Source organism: Bombina bombina, chromosome 1, assembly GCF_027579735.1.
Source record: "Bombina bombina isolate aBomBom1 chromosome 1, aBomBom1.pri, whole genome shotgun sequence".
NCBI lineage: Eukaryota > Metazoa > Chordata > Amphibia > Anura > Bombinatoridae > Bombina > Bombina bombina.
The window spans coordinates 1,025,903,099-1,025,927,271 of record NC_069499.1 but is presented as its reverse complement, the minus strand read 5'-3'; the positions used below and the strand labels follow the sequence as shown (position 1 = coordinate 1,025,927,271).

Sequence of the window (24,173 nt, the reverse complement as noted above, 5' to 3'; positions counted from 1 at the left end):
CAGAAGAGCACGGAACACACTGTGTTCTTTTAAAATGATGGTATACTCTCCCCTTTATAATATCAGATCTGCAATGTTAGTGATATTTTAGATGGCGTTTCATTCATCAGTTGTAATGAAGATGTGGTATAACTTACTTTTTTAATATAGATATGAAATTCAAATTCCCTGTCCTCTGCCGCTCACTTCAATAGCCAATTTTAATGTTAATGGTTAGAATTGTTTTTCTAATCAGCCCTCTAGCTACAAAAAAGGTGCCATATGGGGAGAGCGCTGACTGGACAACAATTCAATCCTTTAGCTCACAGAAATAAATTGACTTTTGAAGTGGCTGGCGGAGCGCAAGGTATTTTAATTTTATATCTATATTAAAAAGTAACTTATAGTGCAACTTCATTACAACTGATGAATAAAACGCCATCTAAAATATCACTAACATTCCACATCTGATTTTCAAAAGAGGAGAGTTTACCATCAATTTAACTGTTTTAAAGTAGGTTTGGGCACATCAAAAGCATAAAAAGGAAGCCAGCCTGTTTTAATGAGTTGTTAGTCACCTCTTTTTTTTTTTTTTTTTTTTTTTAACTACAATACAAGGAACAACTAGTAGGCAAGCTTCCCCCATCTCTTACTTGTTTTTCACCTAATACAGCATCTTATCAGCAATCTAAAGTTTACAAAAGGTACCCTCATTTTAAATCATAATTCTCCAATTGGGCAGTTAAAGGGATATGAAGCAAAAAAATGTATTTCATGATTCGGGTAGAGCATGTGATTTTAAACAACCTTCTAATTTACTTCTATTATCAAATTTTCTTCATTCTCTTGGTATCTTTTGTTTAAAAGAAGGAATGTATGCTTAGGAGCCGGCCTAATTCTGGCGCACCATATGGCAGAAGTTTTGCAAGAATTGTATTCCTTTGCAAGAACACTAGATGGTAGCACCATTTCCTACCATGAAGTGCTCCAGATGCCTAGCTAGGTATCATTTTAACACAAAATATTTTTTTTAAATTAATCACAAGACATTTTTGGGTTTTCATATCCCTTTAAGCAGTGACATAGTTTCTAGCACTAGAAGGGTGGTAAACAGTTAAAGGGACAGTCTACACTAAAACATGTATTGTTTAAAAAGATAGATAAAGTAATGCCTTTACTACCCATCCCCCAGCTTTGCACAACCAACATTGTTAGATTAATATACTTTATAACATTTAAACCTCTAAATTTCTGCCTGTTTCAAAGGCTCTATTGAGAGCCTCTTAATCACCTGCTTTTTTTATTTACTTTTCACAACAGAAGACTGCTAGTTCATGTGGGCCATATAGATAACAATGTGTTCATGCCCGAGGAGTTATTTAAGATTTGGCACAACACAGTACTAACTGCAAATCAATAGATAAGAAATAGTCACAGTCATGTGATCAGGGGGTTTTCAAGACTTTTAAAAAGGGATAATCTAGTCAAAATTAAACTTTAATGATTCAGACTGAGCATGCAATTTTAAGCAGCTTTCTAATCTACTCCTATTATGAATTTTTCTTCATTCTCTTGGTATCTTTATTTGAAAGGGCAAGAATGTAAGCTTAGGAGCCAGACCATTTTTGGTTCAGCACCTGGGTAGCGCTTGCTGATTGGTGACTACATTTAGACACCAATCAGCAAGCGCTACGAAAGTTCGGAACAAAAAATGGGCTGGCTCCTAAGCTTACATTCAAATGAAGATACCAAGAGAACGAAGAAAAATTTAAGTTCTTATTAATACAAAATCAAATATGATTTGGCAATGACCTAAATTTACAATATAATCTAAGTGATCTGGTAACGTTAAAAAAAAGTTAATTATTCTAATGAATTGTGAAGTATTAAAAGTAGGGTCTTAGATAGTATGAAAATATCTAGATCTACGTCATTGAAAACATTTTTTAGATAGATATTAAACTTTATGAAGCTGATGTGTGCTGTTGTAAAGAAAAACAAGGGAATAAAAACAATGAATAAACTGAATTTAAAAAACCCACCCTAGAAATGAAATGTAATTTGCTTTATTCATTTTTGTAGTTAATCAATGCGCAATCGTTTAAAGTGATAGGAAACCCAAAAAGATTTCTTTCATGATTCAGTTTACTTCTATTGTCAAATCTGCTTTGTTCCCATGGTATTGTTTGTTAGATATACTGTACACATGTAAGTGTCTTAAGCACTACATAGCAGGAAATAGTGCTGCCATCTAGTGCTCTTGCAAACGGACAGCATTCTAGCAAAACTGCTGCCATAGAGTGCTCCAGACACGTGCACGCTCCTGAGCTTACGTCACTGCTTTTCGACAAACAATACCAAGAGAATGAAGAAATTTGCTAATAGAAATAATTTAGAAAGTTCATTAAAATGACATGCTCTGTCTGAATTGTGAAAGAACAAATGTGGGTCTCATGTCCCTTTAGGTTGATTAAATATGTTACGTAGGCGTAATTACTGGAACTGTTAAAGTACTGCATACGTAAGAAAAAAATAAATGAAGCAAAAAGCATGATCACAAGAAATTATCAAGTTTCCTACTAAAAGGGACATCAAGCCCATTTTTTTATTTCATGGTATGCGATTTAAAAAAAATTCAACTTATTTCCATTATCAAATTTGTTTGGTTCTTTTTATATCCTTTGTTGAAAAGTATACCTACGTAGGCTCTGAAGCTGCTGATCGGTGGCTGCACATATATGCCTTTTGTCACTGGTTTTCAGCTTGCACCCAGTACTGCATTGCTGCTACTAAACAAAGGATACCAAGAGAAAGAAGCAAATTCAATAACAGAAGTAAAATGGAAAGTTGTTTAAATTGTATAATCTGAATCACATAACATACATTTTGGGTTTCATGTCCCTTTAATGGCTACAAACATTTTTCTTTATAGGTCACAATAAACAAAAAAGTACATGCTAGCAAGCAATTTTATGACTATCGACCCTGCACTACTGTGTGTTTAAAGGGACAGTTAACACCTTATAATTACAATAATTTCCCTAGTGCTGCTAAAAAGTAACATATCAGCCAGTTCTTAATGTTTTTAAAACTAATGAACATCTTTTTTGTCTGCAATTATTTTTCAATAGCCAATCTTCACCCACCATTTGGAGGAGCCAATCTGGGCTTTAGTCTGCAGATAACAAGTCTAGCCATGGTCATAAAGTTAGAGTATGAAATTCAGCTGTTATCAGTTAAAGCCAATAAGGGAAATATATGTAGCATAGTTAGCCTTGAAAAGTTAGCAGGGTGAATTTCAAGTTCTGAGTATTAGAAATTGCTCAATTTTCACAGCTAAATTATGTGAAAATGGTGCAAAATAAATAATTGAAATATAATGCAAAGTAGAATTATTATTCATAATTAAATATTACATAATTAAACCTTGCAAAGTAGGTTGTGAAACTAGCGTTTGCTGATTGAATCATCGATTTTTGATTGGGACCAGCAGTGCCCTTTGTGGGGATTAAACACAGAGAAATACAGGGTCGACAGTCGTAAAAATTACATGCTCTAACAAATTACAGCATGTAATTTTTCAACTATTATGGCCCTTTAAACATACATCTTCATTGTTCTCCCCAGAGTCTTTTAGCGGGTACATCTTCCGGCTAATATTTAAAGGATTACTTTCTGTTATAATTTTTAAGCCAAACAACTAACATATTAAAGTTAATAAACATTAATTAAAACCTATTGACCTATATTTTCTCCAAAACGAAGTTTCATAACGTTCTAAAAGTTATATCTTTTATTCCCCGATGATGTCACGTTATCCTGCCCACTATTTTCAGCACTGCGTGTTCAAAATACTTAAACCAATGAAATTGTGTTTAAAGCGCCATTTTGAAACCTAGGTATTGTAAACGGATTGGTACAGAGCAAAGGATACCCACGGAGTGGGTTTGGAAAACAATTAAATTTGCAGACAAGATTTCTGATATACGGTAGAGATATGTTAATGAAATGCTATTGATAAAAAGCGTATTTGGGGTAGTTAGTTAGTAACAGGCATAGAAAATATGTACTTACAGTGGCCCTTTAAGCCCATATTAAGCTAAAATAAGTAAATATTAAGGATTAGATTGCAAGTGGCAACTCGGTTAGCGTGAATGAAGAACTTCATGAAGGGTAGTGAATAGGGCTGCACGATTAATCGCATATGCGATTTAAAACCGCAATTAATCGCTGTGATTTAAAACCTGCAAGAGTATGCAAATTTAAGCCTCACCCCCTATGACGTAAAGGAGGGCTGGTTGTAACTGTTCATTGTGCGCGGGTTTCTGTAGGGAAAGGAGGGGGTGGGGGGGAGTAGAGAGGCTATGCAGGACCGTGATACCATCAGGGAAGCGCCAGTGGCTTCAGGAAAGCCAAACGGTTAGGACGTTGTATTTTGTCCATCGGCGCTAAAGCTTAGCAAAATTCGGACGAAATACAACGTCCTAACGTTGTTAAAGGGATAAAGAAAGTATTTATTGACGCAAACAGTTCAGAAAGTGCACCACAGAAAATAGCTCAGGCAGTGAAGTACTAGTGCACTTTTACTCTATTGTCTGATCTATTTTCCATGGTGCACATTCTGAAATGTTTTTAAACCCTTTAACAAGACTTTCTTTTAAAGAAAAGGCTTCGTTTTTTAAAGATATATTTTTTTCTGATGTATGGGAAGTTAATCATACCACAGTTAGAATGACTGCCCAAGAAAACATGACAATGTTGTGTCAGAAGACCTAAGAGCTGGCTAGTGGCTACTATGTACAGTGGATATAAAAAGTCTACACACCCCTTTTAAAATGTCAGGTTTCTGTGATGTAAAAAAAATGAGACAAAGATAAATCATTTCAGAACTTTTTCCACCTTTAATGTGACCTATAAACTGTACAACTTAATTGAAAAACGAACTGAACTCTTTTAGGTGGAGGGAAATAAAAATAAAATAATATGGTTGCATAAGTTTGAACACCCTTAAACTAATACTTTATTAAAGCACCTTTTGATTTTATTACAGCACTCAGTCTTTTTGGGTATGAGTCTATCAGCATGGCACATCTTGACTTGGCAAGATTTGCCCACTCTTCTTTGCAAAAACACTCTAAATCTGTCAGAATGCGAGGGCATCTCCTGTGCACAGCCCTCTTCAGATCACCCCACAGATTTTTAATTGGATTCAGGTCTGGGCTCTGGCTGGGCCATTACAAAACTTTAATCTTCTTCTGGTGAAGCCATTCCTTTGTTGATTTGGATGTATGCTTTGGGTCGTTGTCATGTTGAAAGATGAAGTTCCTCTTCATGTTCAGCTTTCTAGCAGAAGCCTGAAGGTTTTGTGCCAATATTGTCTGGTATTTGGAACTGTTCATAATTCCCTCTAACTTAACTAAGGCCCCAGTTCCAGCTGAAGAAAAACAGCCCCAAAGCATTATGCTGCCACCACCATGCTTCACTGTGGGTATGGTGTTCTTTTGGTGATGTACAGGGTTGTTTTTGCACCAAACATATCTTTTGGAATTATGGCCAAAAAAAGTTAAACCTTGGTTTCATCAGACCATAAAACCTTTTCACACAATGCTTTTGGGAGACTTCGGATGTGTTTTTTGCAAAATTAGCCGGGTTTGGATGTTTTTCTTCATAAGAAAAGGCTTCCGTCTTGCCACCCTACCCTATAGCCCAGACATATGAAGAAAAACGGGAGATTGTTGTCACATGTACCACACAGCCAGTACTTGCCAGATATTCCTGCAGCTCCTTTAATGTTGCTGTAGGCCTATTGGCAGCCTCCCAGACCAGTTTTCTTCTCGTCTTTTCACCAGTTTTGGAGGGACGTCCAGTTCTCGGTAATGTCACTGCTGTGCCACATTTTCTCTACTTGATGATGACTGTCTTCACTATGTTCCATGGTATATCTAATGCCTTGGAAATTTGTTTGTACCCTTCTCCTGACTGATACCTTTTAACAATAAGATCCCTCTGATGCTTTGGAAGCTCTCTGTGGACCATGGCTTTTGCTGTAGGATGTGACTAAGTAAATGTCAGGACAGACCTACTAGAACAGCTGAACTTTATTTGGGGTTAATCAGAGGCACTTTAAATGATGGCAGGTGTGTACTGACTCCTATTTAACATGATTTTGAATGTGATTGCTTAATTCTGAACACAGCTACATCCCCTTCAACAAAGTATTAGTTTAAGGGTGTGCACACTTATACAACCATGTTATTTTATTTTTTTTATTTTTACTTCCCTCCACCTAAAAGATTTCAGTTTGTTTCTCAATTGAGTTGTACAGTTTATAGGTCACATTAAAGGTGGAAAAAGTTCTGAAATGATTTATCTTTGTCTCATTTTTTTTCATCACAGAAACCTGACATTTTAACAGGGGTGTGCCGACTTTTTATATCCACTGTATTTTGTGGTTTGTATTTTTATGCTCCAAGAGTGTATTGCACATTGAGAAACATGTACATTAAGCTTCTGTAATGTTAAATCATTTTTTTATTGAAAAATGAAGGTGTTATAGTCATTTGTAAGAGAATTGCGATTAAAATCGTAATCACGATTTAAACATTATCTAATATAAAATATTTTAAATATATATATATTTATATATATAAAAGTTATATAAGGGCTCAAAGATACATGGAGTTTGATAAAAAAAAGGGCTCTAATACACAATATATATATATATATATATATATATATACACACGTCTAAATATGTGTATGTATATATACTGTACATACATACATATATATATATATATATATATATATATATATATATATATATATATATTAGTGTATATGAATTTATAAAAGGTACAGTTAAAGGGACATGAAACCCAAACTTTTTCTTTCATGATTTAGATAGAGCATGCAATTTTAAACAACTTTCTAATTTACTTCTATTATCTAATTTGTTTTATTCTCTTAATATTCTTTTCTGAAAAGCATATCTAGATAGGCTCAGTAGCTGCTGATTGGTTGCTGCACATAGAAGCTTCATGTGATTGGCTCACTCATGTGCATTGCTTTTTCTTCAACTAAGGATATCTAAAAAAATGAAGCAAATAAATAAAAGATGTAAATTGGATTGTTGTTTAAATTTGTATTATCTATCTGAATTATGAAAGAAAATGTTTGGGTTTAGTGTCCCTTTAATGTTGTGTTTGCAGGTTAATTACTAGCTCTTCCATTGAGCATATACAAATTGTTCATAAAAAAATGAAAAGGATAGGTATCCCAAAACCCCCTTATATCCTGGTTTTAAGGTGCAATACTGTGAGACCTGGTAATAGGGAGTAGTCAGTGTTCACCTTAGGACATATTCCTTCACGCACCTCTTGTACGGACTAGGTGACAGACAGTCTCAAGTCTGAAACAATCTCGTGTTTACACTGTTCAATATATGTCAACAGGGTATATACCTTGTTACGGTCCTGTCAAATCCCTTTTACACCAGGTTGAAATCTATTCACAAATGCCGCCTCTGTGTGAAGACTTGATACCTTTAAATGCAGGGATTCTGCATTACTTTCAAATATGGGAGCAATTAAATCTTCGCTCTCCAGTCTGCAGATACACCGCTACACAGCTTTGAATGTATATACATATATGCACACACACACACACATAATATATATATATATATATATATATATCGTTTTTTTTTGTTTTACTCTCTTGCTCACTGGCTGAAATGGAAGGCTCCCGCAGATAAAGGTTGTTTTTTTTTGGCACATAAACAATTTCTTCTATTGGATCAAATAATTTTGTTATGAGAAGGAAATCCTTGCAGGAAACAGGGGATGTACTAAAAGGAATGACAAGGGTGAATGACAAAATGGAATGCCCATAGACTTTAATGGGATGTAAAATTAAAAGTGTTGAAGCAACAAAACTATGATACATATCAACTAGATATTTACCAGATATGTTCCCCAGGTACAGTAGCATATTCTGAAAGTGAGATTACTTCAGATTATAGCAGCTTTCTATGGAATGACAAGGGTGAATGACATAATGGAATGCCCATAGACTATAATGGGATTACATTTAAAAGTGCTATAGAAACTAAACTATGATACATATCAAATAGATATTTACCAGATATGTTCCCCAGGTACAGTAGCATATTCTGAAAGTGAGATTACTTCAGATTATAGCTGCTTTCTATGGAATGACAAGGGTGAATGACATAATGGAATGCCCATATACTATAATGGGATTAAATTTAAAAGTGCTATAGAAACTAAACTATGATACATATCAACTAGATATTTACCAGATATGTTCCCCAGGTACAGTAGCATATTCTGAAAGTGAGATTACTTCAGATTATAGCTGCTTTCTATGGAATGACAAGGGTGAATGACATAATGGAATGCCCATAGACTATAATGGTATTAAATTTAAAAGTGCTATAGAAACTAAACTATGATACATATCAACTAGATATTTACCAGATATGTTCCCCAGGTACAGTAGCATATTCTGAAAGTGAGATTACATCAGATTATAGCTGATTTCTATGGAATGACAAGGGTGAATGACAAAATGGAATGCCAATAGACTATAATGGGATTACATTTAAATGTGCTATAGAAACTAAACTATGATACATATCAAATAGATATTTACCAGATATCTTCCCCAGGTACAGTAGCATATTCTGAAAGTGAGATTACTTCAGATTATAGCTGCTTTCTATGGAATGACAAGGGTGAATGACAAAATGGGATGCCCATAGACTATAATGGGATTACATTTAAAAGTGCTATAGAAACTAAACTATGATACATATCAAATAGATATTTACCTGATATGTTCCCCAGGTACAGTAGCATATTCTGAAAGTGAGATTACTTCAGATTATAGCTGCTTTCTATGGAATGACAAGGGTGAATGACAAAATGGAATGCCCATAGACTTTAATGGGATGTAAAATTAAAAGTGTTGAAGCAACAAAACGATGATACATATCAACTAGATATTTACCAGATATGTTCCCCATGTACAGTAGCATATTCTGAAAGTGAGATTACATCATATTATAGCTGCTTTCTATGGAATGACAAGGGTGACTGACATAATGGAATGCCCATAGACTATAATGGGATTAAATTTAAAAGTTCTATAGAAACTAAACTATGATACATATCAACTAGATATTTACCAGATATGTTCCCCAGGTACAGTAGCATATTCTGAAAGTGAGATTACTTCAGATTATAGCTGCTTTCTATGGAATGACAAGGGTGAATGACAAAATGGAATGCCCATAGACTTTAATGGGATGTAAAATTAAAAATGTTGAAGCAACAAAACTATGATACATATCAAATAGATATTTACCAGATATGTTCCCCAGGTACAGTAGCATATTCTGAAAGTGAAATTACTTCAGATTATAGCTGCTTTCTATGGAATGACAAGGGTGAATGACATAATGGAATGCCCATAGACTATAATGGGATTACATTTAAAAGTGCTATAGAAACTAAACTACGATACATATCAAATAGATATTTACCAGATATGTTCCCCAGGTACAGTAGCATATTCTGAAAGTGAGATTACTTCAGATTATAGCTGCTTTCTATGGAATGACAAGGGTGAATGACAAAATGGAATGCCCATAAACTATAATGGGATTACATTTAAAAGTGCTATAGAAACTAAACTACAATACATATCAAATAGATATTTACCAGATATGTTCCCCAGGTACAGTAGCATATTCTGAAAGTGAGATTACTTCAGATTATAGCTGCTTTCTATGGAATGACAAGGGTGAATGACATAATGGAATGCCCATAGACTATAATAGGATTACATTTAAAAGTGCTATAGAAACTAAACTACAATACATATCAAATAGATATTTACCAGATATGTTCCCCAGGTACAGTAGCATATTCTGAAAGTGAGATTACTTTAGATTATAGCTGCTTTCTATGGAATGACAAGGGTGGAATGACAAGGGTGAATGACAAAATGGAATACCCATAGACTATAATGGGATTACATTTAAAAGTGCTATAGAAACTAAACTATGATACATATCAAATAGATATTTACCAGATATGTTCCCCAGGTACAGTAGCATATTCTGAAAGTGAGATTACTTCAGATTATAGCTGCTTTCTATGGAATGACAAGGGTGAATGACAAAATGGAATGCCCATAGACTATAATGGGATTACATTTAAAAGTGCTATAGAAACTAAACTATGATACATATCAAATAGATATTTACCAGATATGTTCCCCAGGTACAGTAGCATATTCTGAAAGTGAGATTACTTCAGATTATAGCTGCTTTCTATGGAATGACAAGGGTGAATGACATAATGGAATGCCCATAGACTATAATGGGATTACATTTAAAAGTGCTATAGAAACTAAACTATGATACATATCAAATAGATATTTACCAGATATGTTCCCCAGGTACAGTAGCATATTCTGAAAGTGAGATTACTTCAGATTATAGCTGCTTTCTATGGAATGACAAGGGTGAATGACAAAATGGAATACCCATAGACTATAATGGGATTACATTTAAAAGTGCTATAGAAACTAAACTATGATACATATCAAATAGATATTTACCAGATATGTTCCCCAGGTACAGTAGCATATTCTGAAAGTGAGATTACTTCAGATTATAGCTGCTTTCTATGGAATGACAAGGGTGAATGACAAAATGGAATGCCCATAGACTATAATGGGATTACATTTAAAAGTGCTATAGAAACTAAACTATGATACATATCAAATAAATATTTACCAGATATGTTCCCCAGGTACAGTAGCATATTCTGAAAGTGAGATTACTTCAGATTATAGCTGCTTTCTATGGAATGACAAGGGTGGAATGACAAGGGTGAATGACAAAATGGAATACCCATAGACTATAATGGGATTACATTTAAAAGTGCTATAGAAACTAAACTATGATACATATCAAATAGATATTTACCAGATATGTTCCCCAGGTACAGTAGCATATTCTGAAAGTGAGATTACTTCAGATTATAGCTGCTTTCTATGGAATGACAAGGGTGAATGACAAAATGGAATGCCCATAGACTATAATGGGATTACATTTAAAAGTGCTATAGAAACTAAACTATTATACATATCAAATAGATATTTACCAGATATGTTCCCCAGGTACAGTAGCATATTCTGAAAGTGAGATTACTTCAGATTATAGCTGCTTTCTATGGAATGACAAGGGTGAATGACAAAATGGAATGCCCATAGACTATAATGGGATTACATTTAAAAGTGCTATAGAAACTAAACTATGATACATATCAAATAGATATTTACCAGATATGTTCCCCAGGTACAGTAGCATATTCTGAAAGTGAGATTACTTCAGATTATAGCTGCTTTCTATGGAATGACAAGGGTGAATGACAAAATGGAATGCCCATAGACTTTAATGGGATGTAAAATTAAAAGTGTTGAAGCAAAACTATGAGACATATCAAATAGATATTTACCCGATATGTTCCCCAGAACCAGTAACATATTCTGAAAGTGAGATTACATCAGATTATAGCTGCTTTCTATGGAATGACAAGGGTGAATGACATAATGGAATGCCCATAGACTATAATGGGATTACATTTAAAAGTGCTATAGAAACTAAACTATGATACATATCAAATAGATATTTACCAGATATGTTAACCATGTACAGTAGCATATTCTGAAAGTGAGATTACTTCAGATTATAGCTGCTTTCTATGGAATGACAAGGGTGAATGACATAATGGAATGCCCATAGACTATAATGGGATTAAATTTAAAAGTGCTATAGAAACTAAACTATGATACATATCAAATAGATATTTACCAGATATGTTCCCCAGGTACAGTAGCATATTCTGAAAGTGAGATTACTTCAGATTATAGCTGCTTTCTATGGAATGACAATGGTGAATGACAAAATGGAATGCCCATAGACTTTCATGGGATGTAAAATTAAAAGTGTTGAAGCAACAAAACTATGATACATATCAACTAGATATTTACTAGATATGTTCCCCAGGTACAGTAGCATATTCTGAAAGTGATATTACTTCAGATTATAGCTGCTTTCTATGGAATGACAAGGGTGAATGACAAAATGGAATGCCCTTAGACTTTAATGGGATGTAAAATTAAAAGTGTTGAAGCAACAAAACTATGAGACATATCGACTAGATATTTACCAGATATGTTCCCCAGATACAGTAGCATATTCTGAAAGTGAGATAACGTGAGATTATTGCGGCTTTCTATGAAATGACAAGTCTGAATGACTACATGGAATGCCCCTAGTCTTTAATAGGATGTAATGTTTCAAATGCTATAGCAGCAAAACTATGACACATATTACATAGATATTATTATTATTATTTATTATTATTATCGGTTATTTGTAGAGCGACAACAGATTCCGCAGCGCTATTAACAAAGACGGAGTACAACAAAACAATTATAGGGATCAAATGGGTAGAGGGCCCTGCCAAGAGTTTCACTGTTGTAGTCATCTCTTGAGAAGGTGATCAACAAACAGCTGGACTCTTATGCTTACATGCTAAGGGAGTTAAGGGGATAGCAATGGAGGAGAGGAACTGGTATAAAGAAAGGTTAGCGTAGGTCGTATGCATCCCTGAACAGTAGAGTCTTTAGGGAGCCCTTGAAGCTCTTAAAACTAGAAGAGAGTCTTGTGGAGCGAGGCAGAGAGTTCCACAAGATGGGAGCCAGTCTGGAGAAGTCCTGTAAACGGGAGTGTGATGAGGTGACAATAGAGGAGGAGAGTAGGAGGTTGTGAGCAGAGTGAAGGGGATGGAGGGAGAGTATTTGGAGACAAGGTCTGAGATATAGGGGGAGCAGTGCAGTTGATAGCTTTGTATGTCATTGTGAGAATTTTGTGTTTAATCCTGGAGGCAAGAGGAAGTCAGTGATGGGATTGGCAGAGAGGTGAAGTAGATGAAGAGCGATGTGTAAGGAAGATGAGCCTGGCTGAGGCAATCATTATGGATTTCAAAAAGAGTTAGGCGGCAGCTAGGGAGACCAGAGAGGACAGAATTGCAGTAGTCAAGGCGGGAAAGGATGAGAGAGTGGATTAAAATCTTAGTTGTGTCTTGTGTAAGGAAATGTCTAATTTTAGAGATGTTTTTAAGGTTGGGGCGGCAGGATTTAGCCAATGACTGAATGTGAATAGTGAAAGAAAGATCGGAGTCAAGTGCGACCACAAGACAGCAGGCATGAAGGGTAGGTGTCTTATTGTATTGTTTTTCCACTGTACTGTTATCCTTGTACCCATGGGCAGCGCTGCGGAATCTGTCAGCGCTTTATAAATAAAGAATAATAATAATATGGGTAATGATGGAGCTGTCGACAGTTAGAGAGATTAGATTTTGGAAGAAGGGGTGAAAATAAGGACCCCAGTTTTGGAGAGATTTAGTTTGAGGTAGTGAGAGGACTTCGGGTTAGCAAGGAAAGAGATAGGTCTGGTGCAGAGAAGTAGATTTGGGTGTCGTCGGCATACAAATGATATTGGAACCCGTGGGACTTAGGGAACCTAATGATGACGTGTAGATTGAGAAGAGAAGGGGACCGAGGATGGAGCCTTGCAGTACACCAACAGAAAGTGGTAATGGGGCAGAGGAAACCCCAGAGAAGGCAACAATAAAGTTACGGTTAGACAGGTAGGAAAAGAACTACGAGATTGCTGTGTCACAAATGCTGAAGGATTGGAGGGTTTGGAGCAAAAGAGGGTGGACAAAAGCTACGGACAGATCAAGGAGGATAAGCAAAGAGAAGTGGCCTTTTGATTTTGCAGTAAATAGGTTGATGGTAACCTTAACGATTGCTGTAACAATTGTTTGATTGCTCTGTGGAGTGATGGGGACGAAATCCAGATTGCAGTGGGTCAAGGAGGGAGTTTAATGTAAAGAAATGGGATAGGTGTGCATATACTAGCTTTTCGAGAAGCTTTGAGACAAGATGGAGTAGGGAAATAGGGCATTAGTTGGATGGGGAGGTTGGATCGAGAGAAGGTTTTCTGAGGAGAGGTGTGACCAGTGCATGTTTCAGAGATGAGGTAAATATACCGAGTGAGAGGTTGAAAATGTGTGTTAGTATAGGGGTAAGGGTAGAATAGAGGGAGCGGAGTAGCTGTGAGGGGATAGGGTCAAGGGGACAGGTAGTGAGGTGAGAGCACAGTTTAAGTGCAGAGACTTCTTCCTTAGTTACAGGGCAGAAAGAGCTACATTTATGGCTATGTAGGTTGTGGTTGATTGCAAGCATTTGAGGAGGTGAGAGAATGGAAGTATGTTGAGAGCTGATTTAGTTTCTAATGGAGTTGATTTGCTATTGAAGTAGCTGGTAAATTCTTGAGCTGACAGAGAAGTTGTATTAGGAGGTGGGGGTGGGCGGAGAAGTAATGTGAAGAATGTGGAGAACAGACATTTTGGGTTTGAAGAAAGTAAATATAAGAGTAGAGAAGTAATGTTGCTTATAGTGATTAATAGCAGAATAGTAGGAGTTCAAGACGAACTTGTAGTGAGCTGAACTCTGAGATTTTCTCCAGTGCCACTTAGCAGTATGGGAACATCTGCATAGGTACCGTGTCAAAGGAGTATGTCAGGGCTGAGGATGAGTGTGTGATTTCCAGCTATGGTAAGAGAGATTGTCTAGGACCGATGTAAGGGTGGAATTATAGTGGCAGATAGATTGATCAGGGCAGAAAAAGGAGGAGATGGATGAGAGGAGAGGTTTGAGGGAATTAACAGGCTGTTGCTGATCTAAAACATAATGCTTCTGTAAAGTTTGGTGTGAGGAGTAGACGGAGGGAGAGTTGTAGGGAGGGAGGTGATGTTGCAAGTGAGGAGATGGTGGTCAGTCAAGGGAGTGACCACCTTTATGAGTGGGAGAGTCAGTCCATTGTGACAAAAAATAATGAGGGCAGGGGTGTCTGAGGAAATAAGGTAACCAGGCAGCCAAGTGATCTAGAAATTGAGTTGAGTAGCCAGAGGGTCGGTATATTACTGCAACACGTATAGAGAGAATAAGCAAATCATGTGGTTTTCGAATGAGAAAAATGTGAGGGAAGAGATTGGTTGAATTTGTTGAAAGGTGCAACGAGGGGAAAGTAAAATACCTACACTACCTCCTTGTCTATTACCAGACCTAGAAGTGTGGCTGAAGTGGAGACACCCATGTTACAGAGCAGCAGTGGATGCTGTGTCTAAGGGAGAGAGCCAGGTTTCTGTTAAAGCCAGAAGGTTGAGGGAGCGGGAGATAAAGAGGTCATGGATAGAGAGCTTGTTGCAAACAGAGGGAGATTTCCAGAGTGCAAAAGTGAAGGGGTTAGTGGCTTTAGATACAAGAAAAATGTGAGTAAGGTTACCAGAGTTTTGTTTTCTGAGTCTATGGAAGGGTACACATGGATGTGCACGGCTAGGAAGTTGCTGGGGACCAGGATTAGGGGAGATGTCACCAGCAGCTAGTATAAGATAGTATAAGTTATAATAGTGAGGTTATTTTGTATAATTTCTTAGTGAGGTAGATTGCATGATGTAGATGTAGGCGTTCTGTGGGAGTTAACTGGGCATTCCAGTTGAGTTTAGGGAAGACATGCAGTAGGTGTAGGCGGTCTGCGGGAGTTAGCTGGGCATTCAAGGGGAGTATAGTGAAGACATGACGTATCTATAGGCCTTCTGTGGCAGTTAGCAAAGTGTTCAAGGGGATTAATCTGCACTTTGATTGGGATACATCACCAGCAGTGAACATATTCCAATCTCTGAAATCATGAAGGTTTATTTTGGATTTGACTGTCTCTTTAAACAACTTTCCAATTCACTTTTATCAAATTTGCTTTGTTCTCTTGTTATTCTTTGATCAAAGCTAAAAGTAGGTAGGCACATATGCTAATTTCTAAGTCCTTGAAGGGCCCTCTTATTATAGTGCATATTGACACTTTTTTCATAGTTACATACTGCTAGTTCATGTGTGCCAAATAGATAACTCCTGTGGAGTTATTTATGAGTCAGCACTGATTAGCTAAAATTCAAGTCTGTCAAAATAATTTAAATAAGGGGGAAGCCTGCAGAAGCTTAGATACAAGGTAATCAAAGAGACAAGATGTTTAATAATATAAAAGTGTCGGTTATGCAAAACTGGGGAATGGGTAATAAATGGAGTACTGTATCGATCTTTTTAAACAATACAAATTCAGGAGTAGACTGTCCCTTTAAGCCCTTAATGACAGCAAAATACCTAATTTAGAAGCATATGTCTCTCATTTCAGCGGGAACACAATGCAATTTCTGCGTGCCTCAGGCAATGACAGCCACCATCAGTCACTATGTTGGGCATCCTATTTTGTCATTCACTCTTATGAATCCATACAAAGCAGCAACAATACCACATAATCTTACTTTTAGATTATTATACTTTACCTGGTAAAGATATTTGGTAAAAGTCTACTTGATGTGTTTCATAGTTTTGATGCTATAACACTTAAGTTTAAAACCCTTTAAAGTCTATGGGCATTCCATTTTGTATTTCACCCTTGTCATTCCATACAAAGCAGCTATAATCTGAAGTAATCTCACTTTCAGAATATGCTACTGTACCTGGGGAACATAACTGGTAAATATCTAGTTGATATGTCTCATAGTTTTGTTGCTTCAACACTTTTAAATATACATCTCATTAAAGTCTATCGGCATTCCATTTTGTCATTCACCCTTGTCATTCCATGGAAAGCAGTTACTGTACCTGGGGAACATATCTGGTAAATATCTAGTTGATATGTATCATATTGTTGTTGCTATAGCACTTTTAAATGTATTCCCATTATAGTCTATGGTCATTCTATCTTGTCATTCACCCTTGTCATTCCATAGAAAGCAGCAATAATCTGAAGTAATCTCACTATCAGAATATGCTACTGTACATGGGGAACATATCTGGTAAATATCTATTTGATATGTATCATAGTTTAGTTTCTATAGCACTTTTAAATGTAATCCCATTATAGTCTATGGGCATTCCATTTTGTCATTCACCCTTGTCATTCCATAGAAAGCAGCAATAATCTGAAGTAATCTCACTTTCAGAATATGCTACTGTACCTGGGGAATTTATCTGGTAAATATCTAGTTGATATGTATCATAGTTTAGTTTCTATAGCACATTTAAATGTAATCCCATTATAGTCTATGGGCATTCCATTTTGTCATTCACCCTTGTCATTCCATAGAAAGCAGCTATAATCTGAAGTAATCTCACTTTCAGAATATGCTACTGTACCTGGGGAACATATCTGGTAAATATCTATTTGATATGTATCATAGTTTAGTTTCTATAGCACTTTTAAATGTAATCCCATTATAGTCTATGGGCATTCCATTTTGACATTCACCCTTGTCATTCCATAGAAAGCAGCTATAATCTGAAGTAATCTCACTTTCAGAATATGCTACTGTACCTGGGGAACATATCTGGTAAATATCTATTTGATATGTATCATAGTTTAGTTTCTATAGCACTTTTAAATGTAATCCCATTATAGTCTAAGGGCATTCCATTATGTCAGTCACCCTTGTCATTCCATAGAAAGCAGCTATAATCTGATGTAATCTCACTTTCAGAATATGCTACTGTACATGGGGAACATATCTGGTAAATATCTAGTTGATATGTATCATAGTTTTGTTGCTTCAACACTTAATTTTACATCCCATTAAAGTCTATGGGCATTCCATTTTGTCATTCACCCTTGTCATTCCACCCTTGTCATTCCATAGAAAGCAGCTATAATCTAAAGTAATCTCACTTTCAGAATATGCTACTGTACCTGGGGAACATATCTGGTAAATATTTATTTGATATGTATCATAGTTTAGTTTCTATAGCACTTTTAAATGTAATCCCATTATAGTCTATGGGCATTCCATTTTGTCATTCACCCTTGTCATTCCATAGAAAGCAGCTATAATCTGAAGTAATCTCACTTTCAGAATATGCTACTGTACCTGGGGAACATATCTGGTAAATATCTATTTGATATGTATCATAGTTTAGTTTCTATAGCACTTTTAAATGTAATCCCATTATAGTCTATGGGTATTCCATTTTGTCATTCACCCTTGTCATTCCATAGAAAGCAGCTATAATCTGAAGTAATCTCACTTTCAGAATATGCTACTGTACCTGGGGAACATATCTGGTAAATATCTATTTGATATGTATCATAGTTTAGTTTCTATAGCACTTTTAAATGTAATCCCATTATAGTCTATGGGCATTCCATTATGTCATTCACCCTTGTCATTCCATAGAAAGCAGCTATAATCTGAAGTAATCTCACTTTCAGAATATGCTACTGTACCTGGGGAACATATCTGGTAAATATCTATTTGATATGTATCATAGTTTAGTTTCTATAGCACTTTTAAATGTAATCCCATTATAGTCTATGGGCATTCCATTTTGTCATTCACCCTTGTCATTCCATAGAAAGCAGCTATAATCTGAAGTAATCTCACTTTCAGAATATGCTACTGTACCTGGGGAACATATCTGGTAAATATCTATTTGATATGTATCGTAGTTTAGTTTCTATAGCACTTTTAAATGTAATCCCATTATAGTCTATGGGCATTCCATTATGTCATTCACCCTTGTCATTCCATAGAAAGCAGCTATAATCTGAAGTAATTTCACTTTCAGAATATGCTACTGTACCTGGGGAACATATCTGGTAAATATCTATTTGATATGTATCATAGTTTAGTTTCTATAGCACTTTTAAATGTAATCCCATTATAGTCTATGGGCATTCCATTTTGTCATTCACCCTTGTCATTCCATAGAAAGCAGCTATAATCTGAAGTAATCTCACTTTCAGAATATGCTACTGTACCTGGGGAACATATCTGGTAAATATTTATTTGATATGTATCATAGTTTAGTTTCTATAGCACTTTTAAATGTAATCCCATTATAGTCTATGGGCATTCCATTTTGTCATTCACCCTTGTCATTCCATAGAAAGTAGCTATAATCTGAAGTAATCTCACTTTCAGAATATGCTACTGTACCTGGGGAACATATCTGGTAAATATCTATTTGATATGTATCATAGTTTAGTTTCTATAGCACTTTTAAATGTAATCCCATTATAGTCTATGGGCATTCCATTTTGTCATTCACCCTTGTCATTCCATAGAAAGCAGCTATAATCTGATGTAATCTCACTTTCAGAATATGCTACTGTACATGGGGAACATATCTGGTAAATATCTAGTTGATATGTATCATAGTTTTGTTGCTTCAACACTTTTAATTTTACATCCCATTAAAGTCTATGGGCATTCCATTTTGTCATTCACCCTTGTCATTCCATAGAAAGCAGCTATAATCTGAAGTAATCTCACTTTCAGAATATGCTACTGTACCTGGGGAACATATCTGGTAAATATCTAGTTGATATGTATCATAGTTTAGTTTCTATAGAACTTTTAAATTTAATCCCATTATAGTCTATGGGCATTCCATTATGTCAGTCACCCTTGTCATTCCATAGAAAGCAGCTATAATATGATGTAATCTCACTTTCAGAATATGCTACTGTACATGGGGAACATATCTGGTAAATATCTAGTTGATATGTATCATCGTTTTGTTGCTTCAACACTTTTAATTTTACATCCCATTAAAGTCTATGGGCATTCCATTTTGTCATTCACCCTTGTCATTCCATAGAAAGCAGCTATAATCTGAAGTAATCTCACTTTCAGAATATGCTACTGTACCTGGGGAACATATCAGGTAAATATCTATTTGATATGTATCATAGTTTAGTTTCTATAGCACTTTTAAATGTAATCCCATTATAGTCTATGGGCATCCCATTTTGTCATTCACCCTTGTCATTCCATAGAAAGCAGCTATAATCTGAAGTAATCTCACTTTCAGAATATGCTACTGTACCTGGGGAACATATCTGGTAAATATCTATTTGATATGTATCATAGTTTAGTTTCTATAGCACATTTAAATGTAATCCCATTATAGTCTATTGGCATTCCATTTTGTCATTCACCCTTGTCATTCCATAGAAATCAGCTATAATCTGATGTAATCTCACTTTCAGAATATGCTACTGTACCTGGGGAACATATCTGGTAAATATCTAGTTGATATGTATCATAGTTTAGTTTCTATAGCACTTTTAAATTTAATACCATTATAGTCTATGGGCATTCCATTATGTCATTCACCCTTGTCATTCCATAGAAAGCAGCTATAATCTGAAGTAATCTCACTTTCAGAATATGCTACTGTACCTGGGGAACATATCTGGTAAATATCTAGTTGATATGTATCATAGTTTAGTTTCTATAGCACTTTTAAATTTAATCCCATTATAGTCTATGGGCATTCCATTATGTCATTCACCCTTGTCATTCCATAGAAAGCAGCTATAATCTGAAGTAATCTCACTTTCAGAATATGCTACTGTACCTGGGGAACATATCTGGTAAATATCTATTTGATATGTATCATAGTTTAGTTTCTATAGCACTTTTAAATGTAATCCCATTATAGTCTATGGGCATTCCATTATGTCATTCACCCTTGTCATTCCATAGAAAGCTGCTATAAACTGAAGTAATCTCACTTTCAGAATATGCTACTGTACCTGGGGAACATATCTGGTAAATATCTAGTTGATATGTATCATCGTTTTGTTGCTTCAACACTTTTAATTTTACATCCCATTAAAGTCTATGGGCATTCCATTTTGTCATTCACCCTTGTCATTCCATAGAAAGCAGCTATAATCTGAAGTAATCTCACTTTCAGAATATGCTACTGTACCTGGGGAACATATCAGGTAAATATCTATTTGATATGTATCATAGTTTAGTTTCTATAGCACTTTTAAATGTAATCCCATTATAGTCTATGGGCATCCCATTTTGTCATTCACCCTTGTCATTCCATAGAAAGCAGCTATAATCTGAAGTAATCTCACTTTCAGAATATGCTACTGTACCTGGGGAAGATATCTGGTAAATATCTATTTGATATGTATCATAGTTTAGTTTCTATAGCACATTTAAATGTAATCCCATTATAGTCTATTGGCATTCCATTTTGTCATTCACCCTTGTCATTCCATAGAAATCAGCTATAATCTGATGTAATCTCAGTTTCAGAATATGCTACTGTACCTGGGGAACATATCTGGTAAATATCTAGTTGATATGTATTATAGTTTAGTTTCTATAGCACTTTTAAATTTAATACCATTATAGTCTATGGGCATTCCATTATGTCATTCACCCTTGTCATTCCATAGAAAGCAGCTATAATCTGAAGTAATCTCACTTTCAGAATATGCTACTGTACCTGGGGAACATATCTGGTAAATATCTAGTTGATATGTATCATAGTTTAGTTTCTATAGCACTTTTAAATTTAATCCCATTATAGTCTATGGGCATTCCATTATGTCATTCACCCTTGTCATTCCATAGAAAGCAGCTATAATCTGAAGTAATCTCACTTTCAGAATATGCTACTGTACCTGGGGAACATATCTGGTAAATATCTATTTGATATGTATCATAGTTTAGTTTCTATAGCACTTTTAAATGTAATCCCATTATAGTCTATGGGCATTCCATTATGTCATTCACCCTTGTCATTCCATAGAAAGCTGCTATAATCTGAAGTAATCTCACTTTCAGAATATGCTACTGTACCTGGGGAACATATCTGGTAAATATCTAGTTGATATGTATCATAGTTTTGTTGCTTCAACACTTTTAATTTTACATCCCATTAAAGTCTATGGGCATTCCATTTTGTCATTCACCCTTGTCATTCCTTTTAGTACATCCCCAATAGAATAGGGGATGTACTAAAAGGAATGACAAGGGTGAATGACAAAATGGAATGCCCATAGACTATAATGGGATTACATTTAAATGTGCTATAGAAACTAAACTATGATACATATCAACTAGATATTTACCAGATATGTTCTCCAGAACCAGTAACATATTCTGAAAGTGAGGTTACTTCAGATTATAGCTGCTTTCTATGGAATGACAAGGGTGAATGACAAAATGGAATGCCCATAGACTATAATGGGATGTAAAATTAAAAGTGTTGAAGCAACAAAACTATGATACATATCAAGTAGATATTTACCAGATATGTTCCCCACAGATCCTGATAGTCAATCCCTTTGCATGATGAGAATAGCTAGTCATGCTCATCGAAGAGGTTAAATGTATAAATATCTCATTTTTAATTTAAAACAAAGATCAAATAGCTTTTGCAAATGTTTCTAAATCACAGAAGTTTACACAAGACATCTTATGAATGTTCAAACAAAAAATAATAATTCATTTTAAAGAACATCACCAGTGTTATTTTATTTTAAATGAGTTTAAAAAAAAAAAAAAAAAAAAAAAAAAAGCTTTCACTGCAAGTTCTAGAAAGTTAAATAAAATTGAAAACACAACTCTAACATTAATAAAAGAATGTATATATATAAATGTGCTGAATAATTCAAAACATTAGGAAACAAAAGTAAAATGTAGAAGCTCTGGCTTCATATTAACTCGTGAAACGTACAAAACACAAGTGTGTATATATATATATATATATATATATATATATATATATATATATATATATATACTGCGCGATACACAACCCTCTTGACATTTTGACAGATGACCTGCACGACAAGACGCACGTTATACAGTTCAGCCTATTACATAAGCAGTTCAAGGACAGTGCACTGGCCTCATACGCATGAACATTTCAAATCATATATCTACAAGACAAAAGCGTAATATATATATATATCGTAATGTTCAACGTGACAATTAATATATTGTAATAGGCACATGGTAATGGTATATGAAGAAACGTAACATACATCAAAAATCGCACCAAGTATTAAACTACCGGTAAATAATGCAAGGATCTAACGATCTAAATTATAAAGACAAATGCTATATTATATAAAATTAATGCCAACCTTAGCAAAAAGTAATAAGACGAGTGGTTTCTTAAATCCAGAACCGAACTAGTTAATCTCAGAATGAGGCGTACCAGTAGCATGTGCAGACTGTCAGGTATAATACAAAAGGACTACAGACAACTATAGTGCCATCTTGTGGCTGGAGGCTTGAATGTTTTAATGACATTCAGCAGTACGAGACATATTAAAGGGACATTAAACGATGGAAAAAAGTTAGCATAAATCTCTATATCCATATTTGTTGGAGCTCTCTGGAGTGTATGGGTCGTGTACTGTAAGTGCAAACCATCTCATCAATGACAACTAGAAACAGTGGAGGTGCGCGTGTATCTTGGCTTCAAAATATGGAGGTCATAATACCAACAATACTGCAATGTTTGTGTTTCTAATAACAAAAAGGGAGCCATATTTTGGGGCATAAAGTCCCCGTTTTCCCCATAGACTTTCCCCAGCCAGCCAGCTGAGCTCTGCAACTACATGGATACATTGTATCAAACCCTCAGCCTACAGGTTTTTATTTTATTTCTGCAGGTTTTTATACATTTGTAACTGTTTACTGTACAGTGACACTTAATGCAGCCCTGTCAGTACCAAAAGTACAAGCTGCTGAGAAAATAATGGTCACACAGCACAGCCTTTAAAGGGTCAACTAGCACCACACACACAGTCTTAAAGGGACATATTACAGTAATGTTCACACCGTGAAATCTTAAAGGGCAGCTTGGCACCTGCTCACACAGTCTTAACCCCTTAATGACAACTGACGTACCAGGTCGTCATGCAAAAACGAACAGTTAAGGACAATAGACGTACCTGGTACGTCAGTTGTCTAACAGAGTGCTGGAAGCGATCGCAATCGTTTCCAGCAGCTCTCAGGGTATTGCAGTGATGCCTCTATATGGAGGCATCCTGCAATACCTTTTTAGAAGACTCCGATGCTGAGAGAGCCACTCTGTGGCCCTCTTTGCACCGGTAGCGATGGTGCCGTTCGTTGGTGGGAGAGTAACAGGGAGGCGAGTGGGCGGCCCATCGCTACCCGGCATCCGGTTCCTGTAAGTGCAATGTGCACGCCG

The 24,173-nt window shown here is 35.6% G+C and overlaps 1 protein-coding gene across 3 annotated transcripts in view; it reads right to left on the bottom strand.

Moving 5' to 3' along the window:
• The window catches only part of CDK5RAP1 (CDK5 regulatory subunit associated protein 1), a 240,039-nt gene extending 216,865 nt beyond the window's left edge, over window positions 1-23,174 (bottom strand). The window contains exons 1-2 of one of the 3 annotated variants that reach the window (XM_053719152.1): window positions 23,098-23,160; window positions 2,681-2,768 (exon numbers count right to left, since the gene is read on the bottom strand). The gene's annotated coding sequence lies outside the window, so the exon portion shown is untranslated. Of the gene's footprint in view, window positions 1-2,680; window positions 3,127-23,097 lie in introns of those variants that run through there. The other 2 variants (XM_053719195.1, XM_053719167.1) reach the window with 2 other exon arrangements.
• Window positions 23,175-24,173: the final 999 nt, after the last annotated feature.